We start from the raw sequence: 26,918 nt of genomic DNA on the forward strand, positions 1-26,918 counted from the left end.
TACCCTGCCAGTCCCGAAGGCAGAAACTTATTTGTCAAAGTGACCTGGAAGCAACGTAAGCAGCCAGCCTTGTGCCATCTCCTCAGCGATGCAGATGCCACAGATAATGCAGAGACGATACCTCAGAGACAGCTGTCACTGGCTGCTACCACCTATGCTCTGGTATCACACAGCTGCCAGGCTTCTGTCACTGTGCCTAGTGTTGTGTGTCAAGGAAGCAGGAAGAGGCAATAGTAAAGACAGAGGGTGAGCATGGACAGTCCTGAGGAGGCTCTGTCTGAAGACACTGTTTCTTGCTTTTTCATTCAGTCCCTGTCCCACTGAACAAGCTTCATAGCTTTCAAGACTACTTAAAAAACAAAAACAAAAACAAAACAAAGCAAAACACCCCGCTTGCCCTGCTGCCTGAACGCAACACACTGGTGTTTCTTCCTCACCCAAAATGGCAATGCTGAGAACTCCCATCACTGCTTCCAGACCCATCACCACCCCCTTCTTTAGATAAAGGGTGAACTGTCTGAGAAAGACTCCCACATCCCCTGTCAGGAGGTGTCATGAGTGCAAGAATAATGCATCCTTTTTATGGGAGCTGAGACACACCTGAGATGTGAGGAAACCTGTGTCAGTTACCTCCTACTTAGGCTGCTGGCCAGCAGGCGGGTAGGGTCCCATTTCTCAGACAAAAAATAAGGTACTGCCCCTCGTCTGGGCCAGCACACAGTTCTGATGGTTGGAGGGGAGGACAGCTACTTCTGTTTGGGGGTCCTTATTTTTGCCTCAGCTGGTACCGGGCAGACTGAACTGGAGGGTGGGTCTGCACAGGAGCTTTGACAGTGGAGAATTCTGGGAAGGGTCTCATCTAGCTAGCAGCTCGTGGAGCCTCAGTCTCCTCTTTTGTAATTGTGGCCACGCTAACTAGATGTCTTACAGAGGCAAGCTCCTCAAGACACAGAGCAGAGGTCGTGATTTTCCGTACTCTTGTCCCTTCCCTACATCCAGACTGTCACTGAGTCTGGTCTGCTAACTGCACTTGCCTAAAAACCCTCCAGTGACTTCTAATCATATTTGGATGAAAGCACAGAATTTCCTCCAGGGACCCAGAAGGCCTGGCAAAATTTGGTTCTCGCTTATTGATTAGTCAGTACTCTCCTCTTTCCCTGGCTCTGCTTCTCAGCACACTCCAGAGCAGCTACACTCTTCCTCATGGACAACGGCCCTCTTCCAAAACTGCTCTACCCTCCCATTTCTTATCAACGCTTTACCCCATCTCAGTCCACAGGAACCTTCTTGAGGACAGCCTGTGCTAGGTCAACTGCACGTGTCTCCTATAGGCATCTGCTTCCCAGAGTGCTCACCACTGTGTCACCTTACTATACCATTGCTCCCTCTCCGCTGTGTGTGTGTGCACGCGCGCATGTAGAGGCCAGAGGTGGATATCCAGTATCTTCCTCTATCATTTCATATCTTAATTTTTAATTGAACCCGGTGTTTGCTGTTTTGACTGTGTTGGCTGCCTAGCAAGCCCTAATGATCTTCCTGTCTTTATGTACCCGCTCCTACTCCAAGCGTTGGGGGTTATGGAAATACACAGCCGCATCTAGCTTTTGCACGGGTGCCCAATCTCAATTCAGGTCCCCAGAACCAGGGTTAGCTTCAGAATCAGTGATGATCCTGGTTGCAGATGGCCACTTGTTCATTGTCTCTTTACAGGAGGCTTAAGCTCCCTGAGGCAGGCTTACCATCTCCAACCCTGGGAGCTGAGGAAACCCAGGTCAGCTAGTTGGATGAATTACGTGGAACACCACCTGGTGGCCATGAATGCCAGTGTAAGTGGGAGAGGACCATCACGAAACAGAGGGGCCAGTGACAGGTGTCCATGGGAAGGGAAGGTTTGCAGTCATGGCTGACTCTTCTAATGTTACAAGGACCCCCAGCTTCACAATTGTTCTTTGTTTATTTACTTTCAAACAGCCACAAATAAACGTTGAAACGAACCCAAGTGGAGTTGTTAGAGAACATATATGTCTTGTTGTAAATCTTTCAAGTTATAATCCCAAGCTGAGAGAGTTGTAGACAATACTCCACTGGACTTCAGCACATTGCCTGTTAAATATCTTGGTCTTAGGAGCCTTTTATAGGCTTTAAAATGTTGAAGCAAGTTGCAGGTGCCCATTTGTAAACCTAGCACCAAGGCAGGTGGACTACCACAAGTTTAAGGTCAGCCTGGGGTATATAACAAGACACACTATCTCAAAAATGTGAGAAAGTATGAAGACATTATTGATGTAACTATAAGTATTTATCAGAATGCAAGCAACCAGAAGTCAAAAAGTTATGTGTTAACTAACTCATTTACTGGGTGGGGAAAAAGCCTGGTGAGTAAAAACTTGCTCTGAAAGCATGAGGACCCGAGTCATAGCCCCAGAATTCATGGTGAGCTGGGTGTGGAAGCACACATTTGGGATCCCAGAGTTCTTCTGGCTAGACAGGAGGTGAAAACACGAGGCTCCCTACAAGCTCATAGTCAGCTAGCCTGGTATACACTGCAGCAAACAAGTTTCCAACAGGGTAGAAGGTGAGAGGACTCTCCCTCTTCCTCCTCTTCCTCCTCTTCCTCCTCCTCCCCATCCCCCCCTCTCTCTCACACACACACCACACACACACAATAATAGTAACAAAACCTATATTAATCTAAATAGCATAATGGAAAAAAGTGACTGTACTTTCTACAACAGAAATTTTAAAGGGGAAGGGCAGCATTTAACATTGTACCAAAGTCTTCTGATGATCACGGCAGACAGAAGATTGTCACAGTTGCTGCATCATGTGGATACTAGGAAGAGCCACTGGACTGTGTCCTTCTAACAGAATACAGGCGAAGAGGGAAAACATACTTTGGCATTTCCCGGTAACTGTTTTGACCCTGTAAATAATGAGAAACAAACAACCAGAGCCTGGGTGGGTGTTCTGGCCACACTCTGAAAACCTTTTGGATATCACACATCTCCTTGTCTAACAGTGGAGAGGGGGACAGAGAAGACACCAGATAAAACTCTCTCAGTTGTGTTCCCAATCTTGGCATTAAAACATAATATAGAATAAGCAGTGCGAAACCTTCATGTACCCAGAGTGTCTCAAACAAGACTGACAGAGTGAACACCTACCCTTTACTTGGGACAGTTGTCCGGCGCTCGTACAATGCAAATCTCATTTTCAAAACCTTGTCCTATATATGCCTGTAAGAATCATAGTCTTTCTGAGAAAGGTTCACCTATGTGACACAACACCCTAAAGCCACACGGATCCCAGTGGCAGTTAGAGGATACACACTATTAGAGACTGCAAGGTAAAAATGAAAAATGGCATGATGCCCAACGGCACACATTGTCTGGAGAAGATGTCCAACGTGTCTTCCAAAGTTAGTAACTTTATCACCGAAAACCCTACCAAGCTACCAGAGGACAAGACACTTTGCTCAGCCTGTACCACCATCTCACACCCATCTCTTTCTGCCTTTGTGGAAACTGAAAAAAAAAAGTGCAAAGAAGGGTCAGCGGCATGCTCGACAGAAGCGCCCACCTGGAAGCGCTGAGGGGGCCTGGGGCTTATCAGCAGTAATTGGTCTCTGAGCATCCAGGTCATTGGGGATTGTGCCGGCCAGTTCTTATGTCAGCTTGACCCAAGCCAGAGTTACTTGGGAAGACTTCAATTGAGAAAATGCCCCCACCACACCCCACCACTAGACTGGTCTGTGGGTAAGCCCGTGGTGAATTTCCTTGATTGATGATTGATGCGAGAGAGCCCAGCCTACTGTGGGTGGTGCCACCCCTAGGCTGGTGGTCCTGAGAGCTAGAAGAAAGCGGGCAGAGAAAGCCAATAACAGCATTCCTCTACGGCCTCTGATTCAGTTCCTTGCCTCAAAGAGCCTACCTTGATTTCCCTGGATGATGGACTTCAAGGTAAAAGATGAACTGGTCCATTTCCTCCCCAGGTTGCTTTCGGTCATGGTGTTTTATCACAGCAATAACAACCCTAAGATGGGGGTGCTACGTGGGGTCGGCAGGTGTAGATGTGCGCTTACCTGCATGTCACTGCTGAGTAAACTCTCCGAAAGTAAGCACATTGTTTTCCACGCGCAAACTGTGTTATCTCTTCTGATACCTGATATAGGACCCTCTTATATTCCCTGGTGTATAAGCAATGCAGGTCTCATCAAACTTCCCTATGGACTCCCTGGGAGACAGTATAAATGGGATGACAGGGGCAATGAGGCAGAAAAATACCATGCAGAACAGTTGTATCAGTGAATGACGGGACACAACTGCCCTCCCCCAAATCTCCCAGCTACTCGGGTTGATTGTACTACCTTGACCCTTCCTCAGATTATTTTCAACTTCCTGTCAGATAACACTTGTTAACTCATCTTCCTCATAGCTCTAATCTTCTTCATCCTTTAGTTCTTACTATACACCATGGTTAGAGTATTTATTATACATACACATGTGCACACGACATCCATCTGAGAAGTTAACCATAGCACCAACTTCAAGCTCTCCAACAAAGGGCCACACCCTTCTATTTGTCCTTCTTTTCTTCATAAGCTGGGGACACGCACACTGGTGTCTGGTAGCATTTAACTGAGTTAGGTGGGACACCCCCTGCCTGGAGCACCCAACCTCATATCCATTAGTATGCCCCTTGACCTCACCTCCTTTGTCACAGCACCATCTTACAGGCAATGGTGAACCTTTTGCGTAACTCCCAGGAGGAATTGCATCTGGTGCCTGCATCACTCTCCTCTTCCTATCTTGGAACTGTTCTAGGACCAGATCCCATGCCCCACTCAGCTCTATCTACCCAACTGTCTCCTGTGAGGATACTCGGTAAATACCCAACAAACAAATTCAGTATCAGATACAGAACAAGATCTGAACTCAGCAGGGTAGCTTTTTTGGGTTAGTTGACAATTGAATCAATGAACATTCAATATGGACAATGGAGTTTGCTTCCATAAGAAAGTTAAGGCCTGGCCGGGTGTTGGTGGCGCACGCCTTTAATCCCAGCACTCGGGAGGCAGAGGCAGGCGGATCTCTGTGAGTTCGAGACCAGCCTGGACTACCAAGCGAGTTCCAGGACAGCCTCCAAAGCCACAGAGAAACCCTGTCTCGAAAAACCAAAACCAAAACCAAAACAAAAACAAAAACCAACAACAAAAAAAAGAAAGTTAAGGCCTAAAGCTTGGAAAACACACCTTATCTGCCTTGGGTCGAAGGATTATTCCTATAAATCCTGTACTCTAACCTTGGCCATGGATTCAGAGTCACACTCTGAGGAAAGAGTTCTAGTTACCCCAAACCAGGCAAGGTAAGGTTTTTGACAGCTTGCCTGAACCACAGTTATCCAGTTGCCCCTGGGCTGGATGAGAGGCAGGAAGTTGTTTGAAAAGCAAGGATGGAAGGACAACATGCCATTTCAGCCAAGGAGGACACATTCTCAAAGGTATCAGCAAACACAAGGGGGATGACTTGTAGGCATGCAAGAGCAGCTGTGAGTGTGGTTTTGTTTCCGAAAAGTTCTGTATGTTAAAACATCAGCTCCGGCTCTCACATCTCATTCTAAACGATGAAAAGATATCTTTTCTTCCCCAAATTGCCTGGGGGACTGCTGTCTCCAGGGCATTTGCCTGGCATCTAGGAATCTCTTGAAATACTCTGGCTGCTGGAGACTGCCACCTTCCTGTTTGCACTCGAAGCTCTCGAAGATGATGCATCCTACAAGGAGGTTGACCAAGGCACGAGTGATGAGTATATACTGCTGCTGCATTCAAATGTCATACAGGAAGATGAACATTTATCTCTAAGAACTGCTTAGTGGACCACAAAGAGGCTGCTGTACAAGGATGCAATAAAGGCTAGCAACAGGGGCAGTGTACCTGCTACGTCCATGAAAATGACAGAAAAGAGCTTCAACAGAAGGAACATGTTTCCTGATGTACTTACAGAGGTCACCCCTGTAAGATGTGTGGTCTTTGGATGGCCATGAAACATTGTGATGGTGCCTGGACCTCTTCCTGTCATGGGTGATAAATGAGTGTCTCTATTTTCCCCAGCTGATCTTGGAATTCCTGAGAATGGATTCTCCTAAATTCCTGGAGTGATCCTCAGTCTCAGGAGAACCCACAAAGCATGTGGGAAGAATAAGTCTGAGTTCCTACAAGAGATCATGTAGGCTGTGGTGTGGGCATCTGGATAGGGCAGGGAAGAATGCAGAGATGACTCAGCCCAGTCTATGGAACAACTTGCAGAAGGGTAGCGTGAGCTCATAGCATCATGGGAATTGGGGTTCTCTACCTTAATGCAGGGTGAAGGGTGACTACCTGTTCCAGAGTTGTAGAGGAGGACTCGTCAAATAACAAAAGCCTGCCAGAGAGTTCTTGGAACATATTCTGCAAGTGAACTATAAAGCAAGAAAAAATAACAATCTTGAAGGATAGAAAAACCCCTTTAGCACCTTCTAGTTAGGTGTCAGTAACCATCTCCCATAAGGGTAGGCCAAAGAGAAAATATCTCTTGTGGGACAAGAAGCAAAATCAAGACTATTACACTGTCTTGTATATTCAAAACAGAACCCTTAAGCCCTTGCAGACCCTACCAAGATGGACTGTATGCCAGATTTGGTTTGTGGACCAAACTGTCTAAGTTTGAGCAAACTGTCTTTGTTACTAATAAGAGAATGAGCCAGTAACCCTCACCACTCCATCCAGTCATTCCTGTTCAACCCCAGTGGGAACCGTGGCAGAAGGAGTCAAAGTAATGTGTCCAATAACACTCAGCATGCACCTGGCAGCAATGAGATCAGAATTTGGACTGCTTACCCCTACGGCAGGTAAGACCTTGCCTGTCCATTAGGAATGCTGATGTATGCAACAGGCCTTACAGACTACCTTCTTGTTGGGAAAGGGCTGGGTCTGGTAAGGAAAACAGCCCAAGAAACACAATGTCCTCACAAAATGATCCCAGTCAACACATGTGTTTTGTGAAGAGCTAGCCGGTCAGCAGGACCAGGCATGAAGGGCCAGCACCATCAGATGTCTAGTCTCATTCTAGACAATTCTCCTTCACATGTACAGGAGTCTCTGCCAAGTATGGGGGATAGGAAATGTCTCAGATCTGCCTCTGGTCTCTGGGCTTAGGGAACATGATGGATGTGTAACAGGATTCATTCTGCATGATGTGTGGAAGTGACAGAAGAAGGCTCTGTGACCCTGCCTAGGCTCCTAGCCCACCTTGCCAATGATCACAGACCTGAGAGAGAGAAACTTGTGTGTGTGTTCCAGTCCCTGGACATGATGTTCTACTGGGCAGCGATAGCATTCAGGTCAGGAAGAAAGAAGAGATGTGAATCATGGGGACAGAGGAGTGATGGAGAGCAGAGGTCTGGAAGAGTGGCCGGAAATCAGACAAGGGCATGGTTAACACCTTAGGATCTAGAGGACCTAAGACTGGCTCTGAGGAGGGAGGAAGGCAAGTGACAGGGTGGTCAGAGCACAAGAGAAGGAAAGGGGAGATGCTCTGGGGACACATGAAAATATCACTGGTGTGTCGTGGAGATTCACAGAGTAACATGCCTGTAAAGAATGCTCAGAGGACAACCAAAACGGGAGGGAGAACAGCAGATGTGACCTCATCTCATCATTTAAAAATTAAGTTAGGGGTTTCAAACTGGATCTGCTTTCAAACAGTGGCAGCATCTTCATTTTGTTAAAATTAAATGGTAATTCAGAAAATCAGAAACATTTAAACATTAACAGCTGCAGTCTAAAATATGGTTCTTAAAAAATCTTTTGTTAAGTTCCTACGATCTGGGACACAGGACCTTATATTCCATTTGATAAAACTGAGCAACAGCAGGGCAAAGCTATTCCCTAGAATCAAGATGTGTGGGTTTGACTGCTCGGCTGCTCCTAGGTCCTGTCATGGGCCCGTTGAAGCTACGGAGTGCCAAGGTGCCAGGTTTATACAAGGTTGGTTATATATTATGATATAAATATAAAACCTCTGTCTGAGGCCACAGGTGGCAGGTAGAGATCACTAAAGGGAGGCTGTGTCTCCTGGGAGCTCCTTCCAAGAGAGTGTGAGAACATCACTGTTCCCAGCCTCACTCTGTCACGGCCTAGGGCTGCAGAGAGTACCAGTGGTGTGTGTTCATGAATAGAAGTCAAAGCCTTGTCTCGTCCTTCCATCCCATCGTTACTCACTACCTACCGTGAACCAGACACCATTGTTCAATGATTAACATGGTGCACACAATGCCTGTCCTCATGCAGCAACTCTCTGTGTCTCACTCTTGGCTTCCATGGGGGCACTAGCTGCTTTGGCTAAGATTGCTGGTGCTTTCCCAGTTGTCACACTCCATCCATTTGGTCCTCAGCTTAGGTGACATGTCTACAGCGTCTTGCCCTGTGAGGTCTTCCCATTTTCTTTCTGTGACTTCCAGCTATAGAGAACTGCTGTGATAATTCATCAATAGCCTCTGCTACTATTTATGTAGTCACTCTCTTTAAATTTGCTCACTTGGTTTGACTAATGTGTGTTTTTGGAATAAAACCTGATCCCCACAATATACAAAAATAATCACTAGCAACGTATGAAAAATGCCACAAAGCAACTGTATAGATTTAAAAATAATAAGATGCATCCTACACCACATGATACTGACAGCCTGCTGAGTTTCAGGGGTAGGAGGAGTTTCCACTTAGTACTCAATTCCAGCTTCACTATGACTTTCCCCACACTGTCTCACCAGCTCTGCTTGTTTGGCTTCCAGAACTTCCTGTGTTCTGGTCTTTTCTGAAGGACGTCTGGAATCTTTCACTTCACCGCCCATTTGGGGACTGGCTAACTTCCCTTGCATTTGCATGCTGCAGCCCAAACTCCATCCTTCAAATCCCACATGCATATTGAAGCCAACACCAGCTTCACCATCAAAATTGGTCTGAAGCTCCAGAGCATCTGCCGCCATCTGCAGTCTGCCACCTTCTTGAGGCACGGCCTCTGTATTTCCAACCGCTTAAACCATTTAATTCCAACAGACGCAGGTTATGCTAGGGCTTTGGGATGGGATAGGATGGCATCCAGGACCAGCGAGGGACCAACAGGAGGGAGAACTTGCTGAGTGGAGATGGTGCTGAAGCCTCCAGGTGTGAGGCATAGGCAAGCGAGTCCTCAAGAACTGTGCATTTGAAGGTGGATGAAGGATGAGACAGAGTGATGCTTGAGAAAGAGCCTATAGTTGTTTATGTTAGAGTGAACAGGAAAAGGTTGAAGACACTGAAATTGTAGTGCCTTAGAGATAGCTCAAACAGCAAAAGCTCAGCTGAATGAGTACGAGAACCTGACTTTGATCTCTAGAACCTGTGTAGAAAGCTGGACATGTTGGCAAGTTATTGGGATCCCAGTGCCACTGAGGCAGAGCCAGGTAGCTTCCTGAGGCTCACAAGACAGACAGCCTAGCCAAACTGGCAAGATCCAAGCCAGTGAGAGGCTCAGTCTCAAAACCCCATCACCACCACTGCAACGTATGGCTAGAGCCTTGAGGATGACATCCAAGGTTGCTGTCTGGTATCACATCCATATGAACACATGGACAAACACAGGAGCACACACACGCATACACTGGCACATAAGTGTACACAGACAGAGTGAGAAAGTGGAATGAAGCTAAAGGCAGAGAGCTTAGATCTTCATTTCTAACTGGGCACCTGACTGGCAAACAGCTTTGCATTTTCTTTGGAGGCTCTCAGATGGGACCACAGCTCCGGTGGATATTTTGTCAGATTTTTCTTTCTTACCTTTAGGCCAGTCCTGGAATTCAGGACACGTCCCCACAGTACTGTCCTTTGGAACAGCTTGGAATTAAGTCGTGGGCTACTTGGCAGTGAGGTCTGAAGAAGCTGGATAATGGGGAAGTGTACATTGGCTGGGTGACTTGGGCATTAGACAGAAGCTGGCTCAGTAGTTTAAGACAGCTCTACTAGGGAGATAAACAAGGAGCACTGAAGATACTTACTAGGGGGAAAACATTGACTACTGGGGCTTCATAATTCACTCGTACCTATGAGGTTAGTGCCATCGACTCTGAAATTACTTACGAAGCATCTACCCTGGATTTACTTTCTATATAAAACATCACTTCCCAAAGCAAGTTAGTAAATGCCATCATGACCAATGGTTTGTTTTGAGAGGGAGATGCTGCCAACAAATGGCAATCCTAATTTTGAAACCTTGTCTGGGAAAATATAACAATTTAGTATATCTGTAAGCTGGATAAGAATCCGTGACACTGTACTTAATCTTAAAAACTGATATATGTGTGTCCAAACACTAATAAAAGTTTTCCACACTATAAATGGGGAGAAGCCGAACACTAGATCATAGGCAACACACTCACTTAGGACTCTGGTCTTATGGCCAGAGCCTAGAGGCAGGGAAAATGGAAGTGATTCAGAACAGTCTCTGGTAAGATACTTTTGATATTGGTGGGCTTGCTGAAGTGGAACAGTAATAACCAGCAAGATACAAAGGTGTGAAAGCCATTATGGTGCGTTCAAATGTGGGGAGGTCTTGGTGCTGACATCTTTCGGGTAAGCTGCCTGTGCCCCCAGGCAGCCGTGTACTGGGCAATATCAACTAGAAAGCTGATGAGTAGGGTCTATGAAGCCACAATTTAGTGTTTGGAAGGAAGAGACGGACATTAAGACTCCTGTTTCACTATCCTCCTTCATGGCAGGGGAGACCTGGAGGATAATGAATTGTGCCTGATGTTTTTATGTGCCCTACCTTAAGGTGAGTTTTGTTATTATAGGAATGGAACAAATTCACAGGCAAGTGGATACTGAGTGCTTCTTGGGCAAGCCATACCGTGGCTCTACTCAACCACCTCATCCAGTAATTATTCCTGATGCCTTATGTTCTCTTGAGCAGTAAGACACTATCATTTGGATACCACTGGCATGGTACAGACTGGCATGACTACAGAGGAAATGTGCTGAAGATGAAGAATGCAGCTACGAACACCCTGTCTTACAAGCACCACACAGAGCTTCATTTGTTAGTGCCTTTCTTGGAAGAAAAACAAAAATCAAAAACACAACCAACTCCAAAGACATACTCCACCTACGTTAAGGATTTTTAAAAGACTATAAATAACTACATATTAAATTCTTGGTACCCTCTTCCTAGCCTGACCCGTTGACTATGCATCTGGCCATGACAGGTGTAGAAAGTGACACCACCGAGTAGTGTTGAGCAGGGGGAGGAACAGAGTGCTTCTGGAATGGGAGATTCTCCACCTGATGAAGGAGGGGAGGGGAAACTCATGAAGAATGGAGGCTCCAGTGCCTTTTCTGTCACATGCTGAACCACACTGTAGCAAGTGCACACTCTCTGTGTCCATGCTTTAAATACGCCCCATCTTGTAGTATCCTGAGCCCATTCTCTCACTACATTTCTTCTCTACTTGTGCCAGCCTCCGTAGTGACAGCAGCGTGGCAGGATTCTTGACTGATTCTGAGTGGCACGGGCTCCATCTTCCAGCTTCATGCCAACCTCCTGAAATGCAGCAGGCTTTCTGCAGTCCATGCATTAGTATCTGTCTCTCAGCTAGCTTCTCTCCCTGCGTTGCTATTCTTGGTGGAGAAACAACCTCGGTGGCTCGTCTTAACCCCCCCATCCTTGCACTGGGCTCCCCCATGCTGATCACCCAGGATATTAGTTCTGTTTTCCATCACTGTGGCAAAATGTCTGATACAACCTAAGGAAGGGAGGGCCTTTGTAGTTCACAGTGTGCGGGTACAGTCCCTCACGGCTGCAAGACAGGAGACAGCTAGTCAGGAAGCAGAAAGAGTTGATGATGCTCAGCTTGCTTACTCCTTTTCATTCTCTTCAGGATCCCAACCCATAGGAGGAACTGCCCAAATTTAGGGAGGGTCTCCTAAACCCAACGGACACAATCTAGAAAGTCCGTCACAGACACGACCAGGGGGTTCTTCTCCTACATGGCTCTAGATGCCTTCAAGTTGTCGGTATTCGCCATTATACTCACTCACACAGGAGGGCAGTCTCCCTGTTATGCCCATGACCTCAGGCTTTCCATGCTGATAGACATGCACCCACCCTGAGGGGACTGTTGACTATGTTTCTTGTTATCTGTCCCTCTCCTCAAGCCCAAAGATGCTCCCTAGATATCTTCCAGATTCACATCTGCAGTGGCCCACCTATTCCTGTAGTCTTCCCCTTACACTTGCCCGCAGTCTTTACATAACCATTTGCTTTCACCCACCTAAACAATACTAAGTTGCTGTCTAAGATGTTTATAGGAGGAGGTCACCTCGCTACTTTGTGGCAGCACTGAGACGTGTCCTTAGCCTCTTCCTTGAAATACTACTACCAGCTCTAGCTCCCCTCTAACTGCAGATCTTTACCCTGGCCCCTCTAACAATATATATTCCTGTTAGATCTCAGTAGATCACATTGTGCCCTCCTGACCACATGTGCTGGCTCCCATCTTTCTTCTAAATAGTGGGGTATGTCTCTAAAATCACCACCTATTCTCTCCACAGTGTAATACGTAGCATACATGTCATCTTCTCTCCTCCTCTCTCATTTCTGCCCTCTGTCATGGAAATCTAGCAATTGGAACTGTCTGGTGCCATCTAAAGATACCTCTCATCACCCGACAAGCATGGTCTAGCATGGCTGAGCACCTGGGATCTGGAACCAGGATGTTTCATCACACATTGTACCTCCGACTCTTCAGCACAGGCTGTCTCGGCTCAGTTGACGTGTCTAGCCATACAGAACTGTGAAGAATTGCTTGCATTCAGTTACTCAGCAGAGTGCCCGGCTCCTAGCACCAGTGGCAAATTTCAGATTGCTGCTTGTCTTTTCAAACTTTTCCATGTCCACTGAGGGTGACACATGCAATATTTAGTTCTTTTCCTTGGGAATCTCAGGTCTTAGCAAGCCTATAGACACACAAACTGGCTAATTAAGCTTTCAATGTGCCATGGCAGACGCATGGAGAACAGAATGGACAGACAAGACCAAAGAGTTAATTACCCTTGTTTTATCAGAGAATGTATCATTTGAAATACCAACTGCTGATCTAAATCTTATTTTCCCTTGGGGAAGTTTAGCTTTCAAAGGGGCCAGGGTATTCTTGATGTAAAGATTCCCAAGAGGGAAATATCATGGCCAGAAATAATTAGGACAGAATTATTTAGACTTTGGAGTAAGGTTTGTGGGTACAGTGATGGTCAGGAAACATGGGGCAATATAATTGGTGGCCACCCTGTGAAGGCATTCACCAGATTTGTCATCTCAAGCCAGAGAAGCCATGGGAACACCTGACATGATACATCTACACCTGTGGTACCTTCACAGCGAACAGCCATCACTATGGCTACCGCAACCCAGTTTCCAGTGTTAGAAGAGACCTTCGCATTCATCTTGCGAAGCAGTGCAGCTGGATAAGTAGCGCTCATCTCCATGGGTCTTTGAACTTCTGATTCTCCTATGCTTCTTTGAGTTTCATTTTCAGCCCGGTGTTTGCAGAGGTAGGGGAGGAGATCACAGATAATTAAAGCTGAAAATATTCTCATTTCGTGGTGGGGCTAACAAGTGAAACTGTGAGTAATGATGTAATCCAACTTGTCAAAAAGGAAAATGAAAAGAGGAGACAGAATGCAGGACAGAGCCTGGGGACCTGGTGTGCCATGTCATCTTCTAATTAACTAACTGATCCTTTAAACTGTCAAACTCGGCGAGACACTCTATGGCCTGGCGTCTGATTAATATTCATACTTAGGCATAGTATGCTCTGATTTAGGTCCCAGTGGTTATAGTTAAACATCAGTCTTTACAAAAAGAGAGAGAGAAAGAAAAGCCTGCCTGGCAAGCTTAAGTGTCCAGGTTTTACATTCATAGGGAAATGAGGGGAGGCCACCCTGAAGTCCCCAATCCACAGTGAGAACAAATCCCCACAGATGCATATTGATTTCTGAGTCATGATGAGAACTTGTATATTGAAAAAATAATTATTTTTCTTCTTACTTCTGGCAGCCACCTTGTTAATCACACTTGGTGCCTTATTGTTAAATAAGTGAACAGCACCTGTAAAATTACATAGCATGTGGCAATATAATCAAGTTTTTAATTTCAAACAAAATAATTGAATATATAATTTAATCCAAACAGGCTAGAATTGATCATTTAGTTGAATGCCACTAGTGGTAACCTCGACATTTTGTTCATCAAACATGAGTCACAAAGGGATACTAACACAGACTTTTCATGACATACAAATGATGTTTGCATCCAGGGTATAAGGTGTGCCTATATCTGCTTAGGACATATGGTAGACAGCTTCTAAAACAGTGCCCAAACTAGGAACTTCAGGAGGGATTTTCCTTTACTGATTTTACTCTTTATTTATTAAAGTCTTTACAAAGAAGAAAACAAGTCAACTGAGTCCTACTGCATTCACTTTTAGGAAATATTTCCTAAAATGATTTTGGATTAAATAGATATAAGGTTCATGATATAACTCATTCCACAGTGTTCCAGGACTACCCTGGCCATCCACCATCCCTACCAACTCTTCTGTCCTGTCTCCTACAGAGCTTATTCAACAGTCAGTCTATTGTTACATTATTGTCAAGCTATTTTGACATACAGTAAAAAAAAATGGGTAACACTGCTAATGAACACACTGGGAATTGTAAATCACACACACACACACACACACACATACACACACACACCATATATAAGTGGTATGGGCCTGTCAGATTCAGGGTTTTCACTGTAACCCACAGACACTGGACCCTAGTATGTAATAGAAAATATTGAGTTCTAGTTCATTTTCCTCAACTGATTATGGCAAATATACATAAGGCAAACCTTTGTGTGTGAAAGAGCTATTCAGTTCTAACACATACACATCTATTCAAAGCAGAGAGGAGGGGTTTCCAGATTGAGCAGACACGCATGATCAGGCTGGTTCAACTCCAAGGGCAAATTCCTCCAGGCTTTTCAGTATTTCTGCTAACTAGTACAGGATGAGGAAGAAAACCATCCAACAGCACCATGATGGCTGCTTTGGGTCACACCCACCTGCAAAAGCCCAGATGTGACTGGCAGGTTGTTCAGAAAAGACTGGCAAGAGTCTGAATTCATTCTACTTTCTTGGAGGAGACCATCAGTATCAAGGATCAGAAAACGTCTCCCTGGCAGCCAGTTATCTCTGGGGCTTCAAGGATTTCTCGTACTTTTATAAAAAAATAAAATAAAATAAAATTTCACACATGCCTACCTCCACTCAGAGAGGAGCCCTCAGGAGACCTACTGTCGTCACTGCTGGTCCAGACCTGTGAACTCCCTATCATGAGGATTCCACCGCCAAAGTAGGGACATCTCACTTCAGAAGGCAGTGTAAGCACCCTGCCTGCCAGATGACACCCTGTACTGTGTTCCTCAGAGCTGCAAATACCTCTCGAGGTGGGGAGCAGGCTCCAGGGACACCGAAACTGGCTCAGCTCCACAGGCAATAAAGTAATTAATGGTGTCTTTCAGGGCAAGCGCAGTAAAAAAAATAATTGGTCTCCAACTTTTTACTGCTAATGAATGATTGGTACCGTCAATATTTGTGTTGTTGGGAGTGGATGTGTGGATAGACGTGTGAGTGGGAAGGAGAGGGAAGTCGTAGGGATGTAAATGCTCAAACCAGTCTATCAGTCCCTGTGAAGGACTCTGAACTGCAAACCATCAGCACCAGAGGACACATGGCATGAATGAGAGCACACTGATTAGTCCAACTGAGGCCGAAGCCTGCCACTTAGGACTCAGTGCAACGCGCCAAGGAGGGTCACTAGAGAGAATAAATAAGTGGGCTAAAACACAGTACAACAAAACAAACCCGCCAAAGCTAAGCTGGCTTCAGAGAGCGGCCGAGTTACCAACTACCTGTCCAGCACCGCTGCCCACCTGTGTCAAAGCACAGCTTCTTCCTGTTTGTTAGAACGACTGGCTTGTGGATGCCAGGGGGTTCCCCCCATTGTAATCACTGCATGCTCTACATGAGGTCATCAGCTTTCTCTTCATCGAATCTCACAGACACGGAAACTTCTCACCATGCACAGCTCTATAAACAACACACTTAAGATAAACATGCTCGAGCTGCTTATTGGGAAGTGGCTGTATTGAGAAAGCAGGGATCCTGCACGGCTGCTCAATACAGAAAGGACACTGTGAGAACCAAGCCAAATCACAACTAGACCAGGAACACATAGGAAGTGATCTGCTGGATTTGGGTCTGCCCTCTAGTGGATCTAATACAGCCATGGACATATGTAGCTGAGGCCACAGTGATATTCTTGACTCCTATGGAAGAGGAAAAATGGTTTTCTGGCTACAGAATCAAACAAAATCCTTGATCCCAAAATTTGGTTGAATATTGGTTAGTGGTGGAGAAGTAATTCCAGGACTCTTGGTGTATACCAATCTGTGGATGCTCAGGTTCCTTACATAAAATATCTAGTAACTGCATATAATATATCCCTCCAATACTCTGATTACTTACGCACTGAATTGAAACACTATACCAATAGACAAATCGTTGTGACAAAGTGCTGTTCATGAAATAACAAGCAAGAAAAAGTCTGTACATGTTTTGCACAGATCCCTCTGTGTGTGTGTGTGTGTGTGTGTGTGTGTGTGTGTGTTACTAGAGGTCAAATATCAGACATTGCATACTCTAAGCAAGCATTCTACCACTGAGCTAGACCTCTCCCCAGGGATTCAACTGTGTGTGTGCAAATTCATGTGTGAGTGTGGACATTGCATGTCATGGCCTGTGTTTATAGGTCAGAGGACAATCTCACCTTCCACCTTGGTTGAGGCTGGATCTCCTTGGTTTGCTGCTGTTTATTCCCTGCTATCTGACTGGCAAGCTTCGGGGGTTTTCTTGTTTCCACTTCCCTTCTCCGTATAAGAACACTGGAATTACAGATGAATGTGTAACTGTCCTGCATTTACTCTGGTTCGAGGATTGGAACTTTGATTCTTATGCTTGTGTGGCAAATACTTTCTCCACTGACATGTTTCCTCAGCCCTGAGTTTAGTTGTTTTTTCTTTTGTTGCTGTTGTTTTTGTTTTTGGTGCTGTCTGTGATTGGCTAACTGCATGCACAGCTACACAGTACATTCACTAAGGCATAATAAGAAACTATTCAACTGAAAACAAAGGCACTATCAATATTCTAGCTTAGTAATGCTATCTACAGCCAAGGCGGGGGAGGACAGGGCTTTAAACTTGAGCAAAATTCACTATCATCAAAATGATGATCATCTTGATGTTTCCTCCTGGGAATTATATACTCTAACTGTGCAAATATATTCTATTTAAATTTGTGTTTCCTTTAACTCCACTAAATGTAAGAGATTATTATGGGAACTCTATGCTCACCAAATAACAGTATGTATGGCCAAGCTGCATCTGTGGGAACAGGCTTCTAGAATCATTTAACTGGTGCTCTTATTTACAATCTGATTTAATACTGAAATTTCCAACATGTATACTTCCCTTCTCTCTCTACAGGACACTCCATTTTACTTGGTTACAAATTTTAAGCAACCTTGGTGTGATTCCCCAACCAACACTCATCCATCACTAAGTGGATATGGATGAGTAATTTGTATTTTATAAGATATTCACGAGGGATGGGCTTGTGCCAAGCTTTCAAAGGAAATTCTTTAACTGGCTACAGCTCTGTTGTTTTAAAAGTCATCTGCAGTTGTCCTTAAGTTGTTCTTCTGCATAATTTATTGGGCAGCTGTCAAATATGTATGTCCCCCTGCCTCATAACTGACATTTGTATGGTGATAAATGACATAGGAAATGGGCTATGAACAAACTGACACCCGGCCACTAAGTAAAAGAAAAGGAGGACAATGATGAGAGACAATGGCGGGAGAAAGCTGGAGTTTTCATTTTTGCTGTTTTTTCCCCCAGTAGGCATGCTCACCAGTGAACCCACCATGGACTCGCTTCACAGAATGGCCTCCTTTGCACCATGGCTGCTACGGTCTTTTTTCCTAAACAATAATGATTGCATCCAGCCTTAAAGATGTATAACATTGACATATGATTTTATACAACCCAAAGATTTTTTTTAAATGCCAAGATTATTGATATTGTAATGCAAAACACAGCTTGAAAACCTCTCTTAGTTTTCCCTGAAGAGAATGCCTCATTCCTGGAAGTGGGGTCAAATAATGCAATCCTGAGGATCCCCTATGCAGACAATTGATCTCCGTGTAAAGCCGTGCAGCATTGTTTCTAAACTAACATGCTCATTCTGTTTGATCTCTTTCCATTTCCTGCATTGTACTCAGTGCCTCTCATCCCTGTCCAACATCAACAGGTCATTCAGAGAGGGGTCAGTGTCAGCCAATATAAATAACCATTATAAAACCTCTAGCATGCTTTAAATCAACAAGCAAAGTGGCCTATGCTGTTTAAAGTATAAATTCCAAATATTTTCATGGCAGAGGGTAGGCAAGACCTAGGAAAAGAACAGTAAAAAAAATTAAAGATCAGAGTTAAATAGCCCAGTCACGGTGAGCCGTTCCAGCACATGGTTCCCTATTTTAAAACCAGCTTGCAAACAAATGTTCATGTAGCCTTTCCTTCCCCTCCTGGAGAAGATAGCTGGCATGGGTTTGAGAACTACAGGCGCCCGTGTTTCACAAGTTTCACACACATGGCTGACATTACCACCAAGCTTATAAACACAGGGCGGCTCAATTCAGACTAAAACAATTGAGAACTGAAAAAAAACTCAGAGTATGAGGAGGAAGTGACAGGTTCCCTTCCTAACTCTTTCTTTCCCTGTCCAAAGCCTGTGAAAGAGGAAGACACTGTACTGTCAAGCATCTCAAAGAATGGTCCTTTAGAGGCAATGATAGGATAGCCCAAGCCTTACTGATTGGGAAGAATACAAGAAGCCCACCTTGATTCCACATTTCTCTCTCCTGTCTTACCTCAGTTGTTACTAAGCTCAACTGGAATGATCTGGTGGAGCAGTTTCTACAGTTGCTAAGGGTGACATAACACTGCAGGACAAACATAACAGTGACTTTAATCAAGATGAGGCACTACCTTTACCATTATAGAAAGATGACCAGAACAACATTCTAACTGACCAAAAGGAGCTGGTTGGGTGTGGCGGCATACATCTTTAATCCCAGAACTTGGGAGGCAGAGGCAGGTGGATCTCTGTGAGTTCAAGGTCAGCTTTGTCTGCAGAGCATGTTACAGGACAGTCAGAACTACAGAGTAAAAACCTGTCAGAAACAAAAAGAAAGAAGGAAAAAAGGAGGCTCTATAACAGGCTTGGAAAGCAACACATTTTTTCACAGATAAATAAATATGCTTGTTTTAATAACCATAAGTAAATGAATCCATAACATACAGGTATGTCTCGCCTGAGGCCTGGGCTGTTTAAAGTCAAGGTTAGCAATGAATGGAACCCAATGAAAAATTGGAAACTGACTTAAAACTGCATATGTGTGTATGCGTGTGTGTGTGTGTGTGTGTGTGTGTGTGTAAGAGAGAGAGAGAGAGAGAGAGAGAGAGAGAGAGAGAGAGAGAGAGAGAGAGCCATTTTCACAGCTTGATTGCACAGTTCTCAAGTAGGAATTCTATAAGGAACAATTTCACATTGTGATGTCAAAGGGTTAGTTATGCTTGAAAGAGGATGTTTATTCAAATTGCATCTCTGCACATTGGAATACTAGCCAAGTCTACGTCTCTTTAAATGTTCTTACCTGTTACTCTTTTGGTCTGACTGACTTATCATTCTTAGGAAATGTCTTGATTTTCTATTCTCTTCCTTAGCTGCTTACTCCTGGCATCTTCTCCCATTCTGCACACCTTCCTTTTGCAATTTGCTATTTGCTCAGAAATGCACAAATATTTTCTGGGGGAACTGAACATGTATCTTTGGGAGCCTCCTCCCAGTTTGTATGGTGGGTTTAGTTTTTATTCTTAGGAAAGAGTTGCTTTTCATGGTGTAAAAATAAATCACAAGTACTGGCCATTGGCAGCTTTCCCATCATGGTGATCTGTGCTGATTTTCTTTAGATATGAGCAGCCCCAATGTTATGCCAAGGTAGAAGATTTATTAGTTTAAACAATGATAGACTGCCTTTCTCTGGCATCAAGCAGATAAAATGTAAGGCAAACAGTGGGTTTTCTTTGTTCTATTGCCTGTTTGTTTTGTCTCAAGCAACCCAGGAGGGTTTTGAACTCACTGTGTAGCTGAGGCAAGCTTGCAACTCCTGATCCTCCTGCCTCCATCTCCCAAGTGTTAGTGTGTGCTGCCACATCCTGTTAAGTTTCTAGAACTTAGATTCAGATTAGTCAAAGTGTACATTTTTTTCCCACTAGCCCAACTGTCCTCATCTGACCCCCTGCTAATTTTCCTGATGATGTTTGACCAGAACATACTGATTTAGATAATTCCATATCCACAAACAAAAAATAATCAATGACATCAGCATAGTTATGGGAATTAGACTTATTAGTTAATTACAAAACCAGTAGAGGGAGCACAAACCCTGCATAAATAATAACCACTTTTGAGTGTCTTACAGAACAGCCGTTATGAAGATGACAGAAACTTGGAGATTAAATGAGAAGTTTCAGAAGATGGTTCAAGTTTTCTGGGGACAAGGTGGGGCACAAATCAAACACACTGTCCATATAGTCTCAGGTATAAATATTGGCCTCTTGTGCATCTATGATGATGAAAGGTGGTATGTGCATATGTGCAGGCATGTGTGTTCTGGTGCAGTTATTATGGTAACACGGTGAGACCTGCAGCATTGGCAAACACTTTCTTATTCACCACATCAGCATGCTTTCCAACTTGCTTGTTCCAGACAAAAATTCAAGTGTAATTGAGCCAGTTTTCTTTTAAGGGAAAATCAAGATTTATGTTTGTGTTTGGAAATATTGGACAGAAGTAAGGCTAACTAGCAGCTATTGGTACAAAGAAAAAAAATCTTTAAATGCAAAACAAAAACCTGTATCTAGTAGGGGAGACTAGAAAGGCTTAATGGATGAAAATGATTGAAATATATTATGTACATGTATGGAAATGTCATAATGAAATCCCTTACTATATATAATTAAGAAAAATTAATCTACCCTAAATACTGTTAACATTCAAAATAAATGGTCACTATTTTCTAATATAAGCCAGATGCTATTCACAATTTTTATGATGGGTAAGATTTATGTATCCCATGAAAATAACACAGTATAGACCAGTTAAGATGAGGACATTTGTGCATAGGCTGGGTAGGCAATTTAGGGCCTAAACACTCAAGTAGGCCAACTGCTTACAACACAGTTATAGTCAGATTAAATACATTAGTATTACCCCATAAGAAACAAATATTGCAAATAACTTGATTTCTCTGTTACACATTGTTTTCTTGTCTTCCTATACCTCATTTGGGTGAAGCAGAATGTACATCAAATTACATAATGCATGTCTTCATTTAAAGTATACACATTCTGATACTATTTTTCTATTAAAGATAATGATGACTACGGAGATGGCTTAGTTGGGAAAGTTCTTGCCTTGCAGGTACAAGGACTTGAGTTCAAGCCCCAGAATCTATATAACAAAAGCCAGGTATGCTGTTGTATGCTTGTAATCCCAGTGTTGGAGAGGCAGACACAAGAGGATCCTTGGAGCTTACTGGCCAGCCAGCCTAATGGCCAATTCTAGGCCAATGACTCTGTTTCAAAACAGAATTCGAATAGGGTCTGAGAAATATATTGGGGATTGTTCCCTGGGATTAATGTGTATGCATACTAGAGTACACCACACACACACACACACACACACACACACACACACACACACACACACACACACACACACGAAAATTAATGAGGATGGGTCTCCACCTTGGCTCACATTTAAGGGAATTATCAGGGACTTAGAACAGAAAACTGGCACCAGTGAACAAAAGCCTTGGGGGAGAATGATCCCACCAGATATTGGTCTGGTGTTAGTGTGAACTAGTTTAGGAATGCAGAGAATGTTGGGGTCAGTCCCATGATTACAGAGCCTGCTGCATAGGTGTACCTGTAGACTCACTCTAATGTCATTGTCCACATTGAGTCCTTGGCCTATGCTCATCCTGCTAATCCACTGTTTGACATTCTGGGGACCTCACTATGGTCTGAATGTTTGTGTTTCCACAAACATGTATATTTAAATATAGTCAGCAGTGTGATGGAGTTAGGAGGTAGTGCCTTTGTGATGGGATCAGTCCCTTGTAGAAGAGAACTCTCTTATCACTTCCTGCAGGCTAGGAGGCACTGAAAAGGCATCAACTATGAATCATGAGACAGGCACACACCAGACCACTTATCAGTCTGAACCTCTAGCCTGAGAGGTTAACTCCTATCTTTGACAAGCTAGCAGGTTGCTATATGACTGAACGCTGAGAGGATGGGAAGGCAGGGTCAGCCTGGAAGCCAGAGGGGTATATTGGGTTTTGGACTTAGGGTCTGGTTATCAGAGGGGAGAAGGTGGTATGCTCTTAATTGTTACCCTTTATTCCCTTGAAAGACTCTGAATATGGTGGGCTCTCTAAGTGTGGCCCTCATTAGTGGCCTTTAGTTCACATTGGCTTTGCTTTCTTCCTCAACAAACTGGAGCAAATTGGAGGTGCCACAGGCATCCTCATGCCTGGAATCTGCTCTGAAACCCAGCAGGAACCTGTAATTCAGCAACTAACCACTCTCAAAGCCAATGCCAGCAGTGGTCTTTCAGAATGGTTTCTTCCTCTGCTTTGAAAAACAACAACAACAAAACAAAATAACATAGTTTATTAGCTTTCTGGGAATGGGTGCTATTATAACCAAGGTCTGATGCTTTTAAGTAGTTTAATCTATATTTGAAGAAAATGGTCCCCAAATTTTTATGGTGAATTAGTGTTTCTTACACATCCACTATATACCAGGGATGATCACAGAAGCAACTACATGATCATAACTTCCAAACCACATTATAAGTTTAGCAGCCTTTAAAATTCTTACTTGACAGAATGCAAATCTGGGACTCAAAGCAGTTAGGTAACTTGCCAAGGTTATTCAGCTGTCACATGTCTGTCCATGGAGGCACACACATGCCTTTTTGCTAAAACTCATTGCATATCCATTTTCAAATGAAAAAAACATGGCAAATTTCTTGGAAGGAGGTAGAATCCATTATTGTTACAGATCTCACACACACTGTGTGCTTCGTTTTGCTCTTATTTAAGTAAAAGCTTGTTGATGGTGAGAATTAACAACAAGAAAAGGAGTATTAGCAAAAGAGTCCTGCTATTATTATCAAAGTTATCAGTACGGGTAAGAGGAATGATGGCCGGCCAAATGATTCTGAGTGCCTACATAGAGTGAGAGTCGTGTACTCACAGGTTACTGCCAGCTGGTCTGTGAGCCAACCAGGGCCCCTCATCCATCAGAGCTTAAGACCAGGATCAACTGTATAGTACTCTGCAGCTCTGCATCCTGATTGATCTTGACCATTGGTTGGAAACCACAGGCATCTCAGGATTTAAGAAAAATTTACATTCTTCCCAGGAAGCACAGCGGGTTTCCAACAAGTGTAGTTCACCCATTTTATTTAATAAGAAATTGATCAACAAATGAATGGTGCCTGTTTCCATCTGGCAAAGAACTTAGTGGAGGCTCTTTGTGGATTAGGTAGGAATACAAGCATTCATTTCCTTTCAACTATCACTCATTGTAACGAGTGACAGTTGGTTTCAGAATCAACAGACCAGTTAGTGGGCCTCATCTAACTGTGTCAGGAAATGGCTGAAAATCTAAATCCTGTCATTTACTTCAGTGAAAACGGCCATGCTTGAAAGAGCTAACCATTAGTCAGGCCTATGTTCCATATATATGTTTTTATTTTTAGCATATCACAGCCATGCACTGTCAATTTTGTAGATAATTCAGGAAGCTACTTAAACCTAGGACAGGTAACATGAGCTTAGAAACCGCTGAAATCCTAAAAGGAATCATTTGGACACTTCTCCCATTTAATTAAATAGACACCAGGGAGATCTGTGCCAGCCGAGCCATCTCATGAATATATTAGGTGCTGATCAGCACAAATGTGTTTATATTAAAAATGGCTCGTTGGCTTCAGTGGTCTGCTTAGAGATACCAGTTCCCTACCCAGATCTGCTCATCATAAAATTCTCATGATAATCTGGACGTAAACACACATAACCTTTCATGTAGGTCCCTCCCTCCTACCCACTCTCTCTCTCTCTCTCTCTCTCTCTCTCTCTCTCTCTCTCTCTCTCTCTCTCTCTCTCTCTCTCTGGCTTTTTTCTCTCTTAAAGCAAGACCTAGAGATACTATTAAAGCATTTAAATAGTTCTAGGGACAGAGGGACAGATGTGATACACACCGAAAAAGAAGTACAAGTCACAGCCACTGTCAAGCCATTCATAGCCTGAAGAGCCCAAAGGACAGGGGTTCAACTATGGGGCGGCCAGAGAAAGGGTCATGATTCAATGTGGCAGGGCCAGTGCTTGGACACAGTCTTTAATTGCCCAGTTGTCATCTCCCAGATACTCCAGGGTGACATTGGGCCTAGAGTAATGAAGAAAATAAATACACAGAGTCTCATGTGTTCTGCCATCTTGAAATGCTCTACTTATTTGCTCAATATTCATTAAGGAGAGGGAAAAAATTAGAGTTCATCATTCAGTTTTTACATCAATAGCATACATCATTTTTACCCGAGCATAAACTGGCATATTATGTTCTTTCAATTACATAAACAGCAAGATGCTGCATGATCCAGGTTGCAAGGAAACTGCTCTTTATGCTCACATTAATGACTGTTAAGGCTTGCAGTTGAAAGGCATGGGTAATCATATCAGAGTCATTTGAATGCAATGACATGCTAGAGGTATAGAACTGTATTGTTACTAAAGAATTATGAAGTTTGTGGGTCTGTAAATGAGATCTTGATGTTACCTAAGGTCAAGATGTTTTCTTAATTTTTGTGTTAGGTAGCAAGAAGTAAGTTTGCACACTTCCATTTGGGCAAAATGGCAGGTCAAGAAAAATCAAAGCCCTTGGCTGGGTTTTTCATTACTGTCTGTGTGTTGTAGGGGGGTGTCCTGGTCCTGTCCCTCCACAATTTACAGCAGCCAATGCTGCAGTCTCTGATTAAGTGATCACCAGCAAGCATCAGGTATGCATGATGCTGAACCCACTGCACATGGCATTTCGTTTGCTATTCCTAGCAACCTTCTGCTATAGTGGTATTGTCTAGACTTTTGCAAATGACAAAAGGGGGCTCAGTGGGACTATTAAGCTCATTCAGGATTCACTGTGCACCAGCTTTGGTTCCTAGCTTGTGCTTGGGACAAAATAATAGGTATTACTTACAATATAGTTTCTCTACTCTTTTTATGAGTAATTACCATGGGGACCATGACTACTAGAGAGGAAGACACTGGAGGTTGGTGTATATGGCGCAAAAAAAGGGGTGGTTATGTTATTGGTGAAGAAATGATAGAATTCCTGCTCTCAGAGACTTCACTATCTGGCTGTCTCCTACAGAGTCAATCTTATTCTGTGAGACCTGGAAAGGAAAGGGCCGTGAAAGCCCTTCAGATAGCTAAGTGGAAGAGGCAGATTATCCAGACATAGACTGGATAATCTATTCTCGCTTATTCATTCTCTAGAGTCTGTTACTTCCATGATGACCCAAGATACTAGTAACACTGGTGGCCACCTGAGGATGTGCCATACACATATGTAGATGTTCTGCCTTATTACCCACAGTCCTCATTATTTGTGAACTTCATATATACACATCTACTACAGCAACTTCACACCTTAGCATAGCCCTTCTAGGCTTCATCTTATAAATCTGGCCTTCTGATTCTAGTCTGTTGAGTTCTAAATATGGTTGGTCATACTTGTTTGAGTACTGGCTGTTGAACTGTGTGTCTGGGTGAACTAATGGCTATACAGGAGTCTAAATTCCAAAGGAATAAGCAGGTATGATCTGATCCCTAAGGTAGAATAGGCTTAATATTCACCACTTGACCTCAAGAGACCAGCCTAATATGCTATGGCCATGGTACAGCCTCTATAGATGTCTGATGGAGAATAAAGTGGATCAGCTTAGTGCCCTTTGGAGATATCTCAATTTGAATACTACCCTTCTTTTGCTGTGCTTCCCTTGGCTTAAATATCTTTCTCAGCTAAACTGCCTTCCTGTGGCACAGTGGGAGAGGGTGTGGTGTGAGCACTAAGGCTCCATTGTCTTTGTGTTGCAGGATTTGCTGACGGCTTTTGGAAAATAAAACTCCAAATGAAAAAACAAAATAAGCTGCCCCTTCTATATTTCATAAAGAAAACCACAGATGGACCAGGAATCGAAGAACATGACTGTTAGCTTTGTGCAATCACAAAGCTAACCAGGTCCGAGCAGGAAACTCTTCCGGGAGTCACAATTATTGTTGTACATTATTTGTGTTTAGTGCCAGAGAAACGATTTTCTTTTTGCAATATCTTTGCCTCAATAAAATTAAGAACTTAGTGGAAGCTCCAAATATCTCCCAAAGGACTCAGCTTAAAAAAATTTATTGGTTCTACTGCCAGAGGGACTTATGGTTGCTTTCTTAATAGGTATGCTCAGATATACCATAAGTTTCTTTGGCCACTAGGTAGATTCATTTATCTTTCTTTTGAAACACGCACTGAAGGTTTTAAGCAAAATAAGGCACTGCAATTGAT

At 43.7% G+C, this 26,918-nt stretch overlaps 1 protein-coding gene across 1 annotated transcript in view; it reads right to left on the reverse strand.

Annotated features, from left to right (window-relative positions):
- Pdzrn3 (PDZ domain containing ring finger 3) overlaps window positions 1-26,918 on the reverse strand; it is a 226,564-nt gene that overhangs the window by 47,817 nt on the left and 151,829 nt on the right. The gene's annotated exons all lie outside the window — the stretch shown is intronic.

Source organism: Mesocricetus auratus, unplaced genomic scaffold (genome assembly GCF_017639785.1).
Source record: "Mesocricetus auratus isolate SY011 unplaced genomic scaffold, BCM_Maur_2.0 Super-Scaffold_100676, whole genome shotgun sequence".
NCBI classification, from domain to species: Eukaryota; Metazoa; Chordata; class Mammalia; order Rodentia; family Cricetidae; genus Mesocricetus; species Mesocricetus auratus.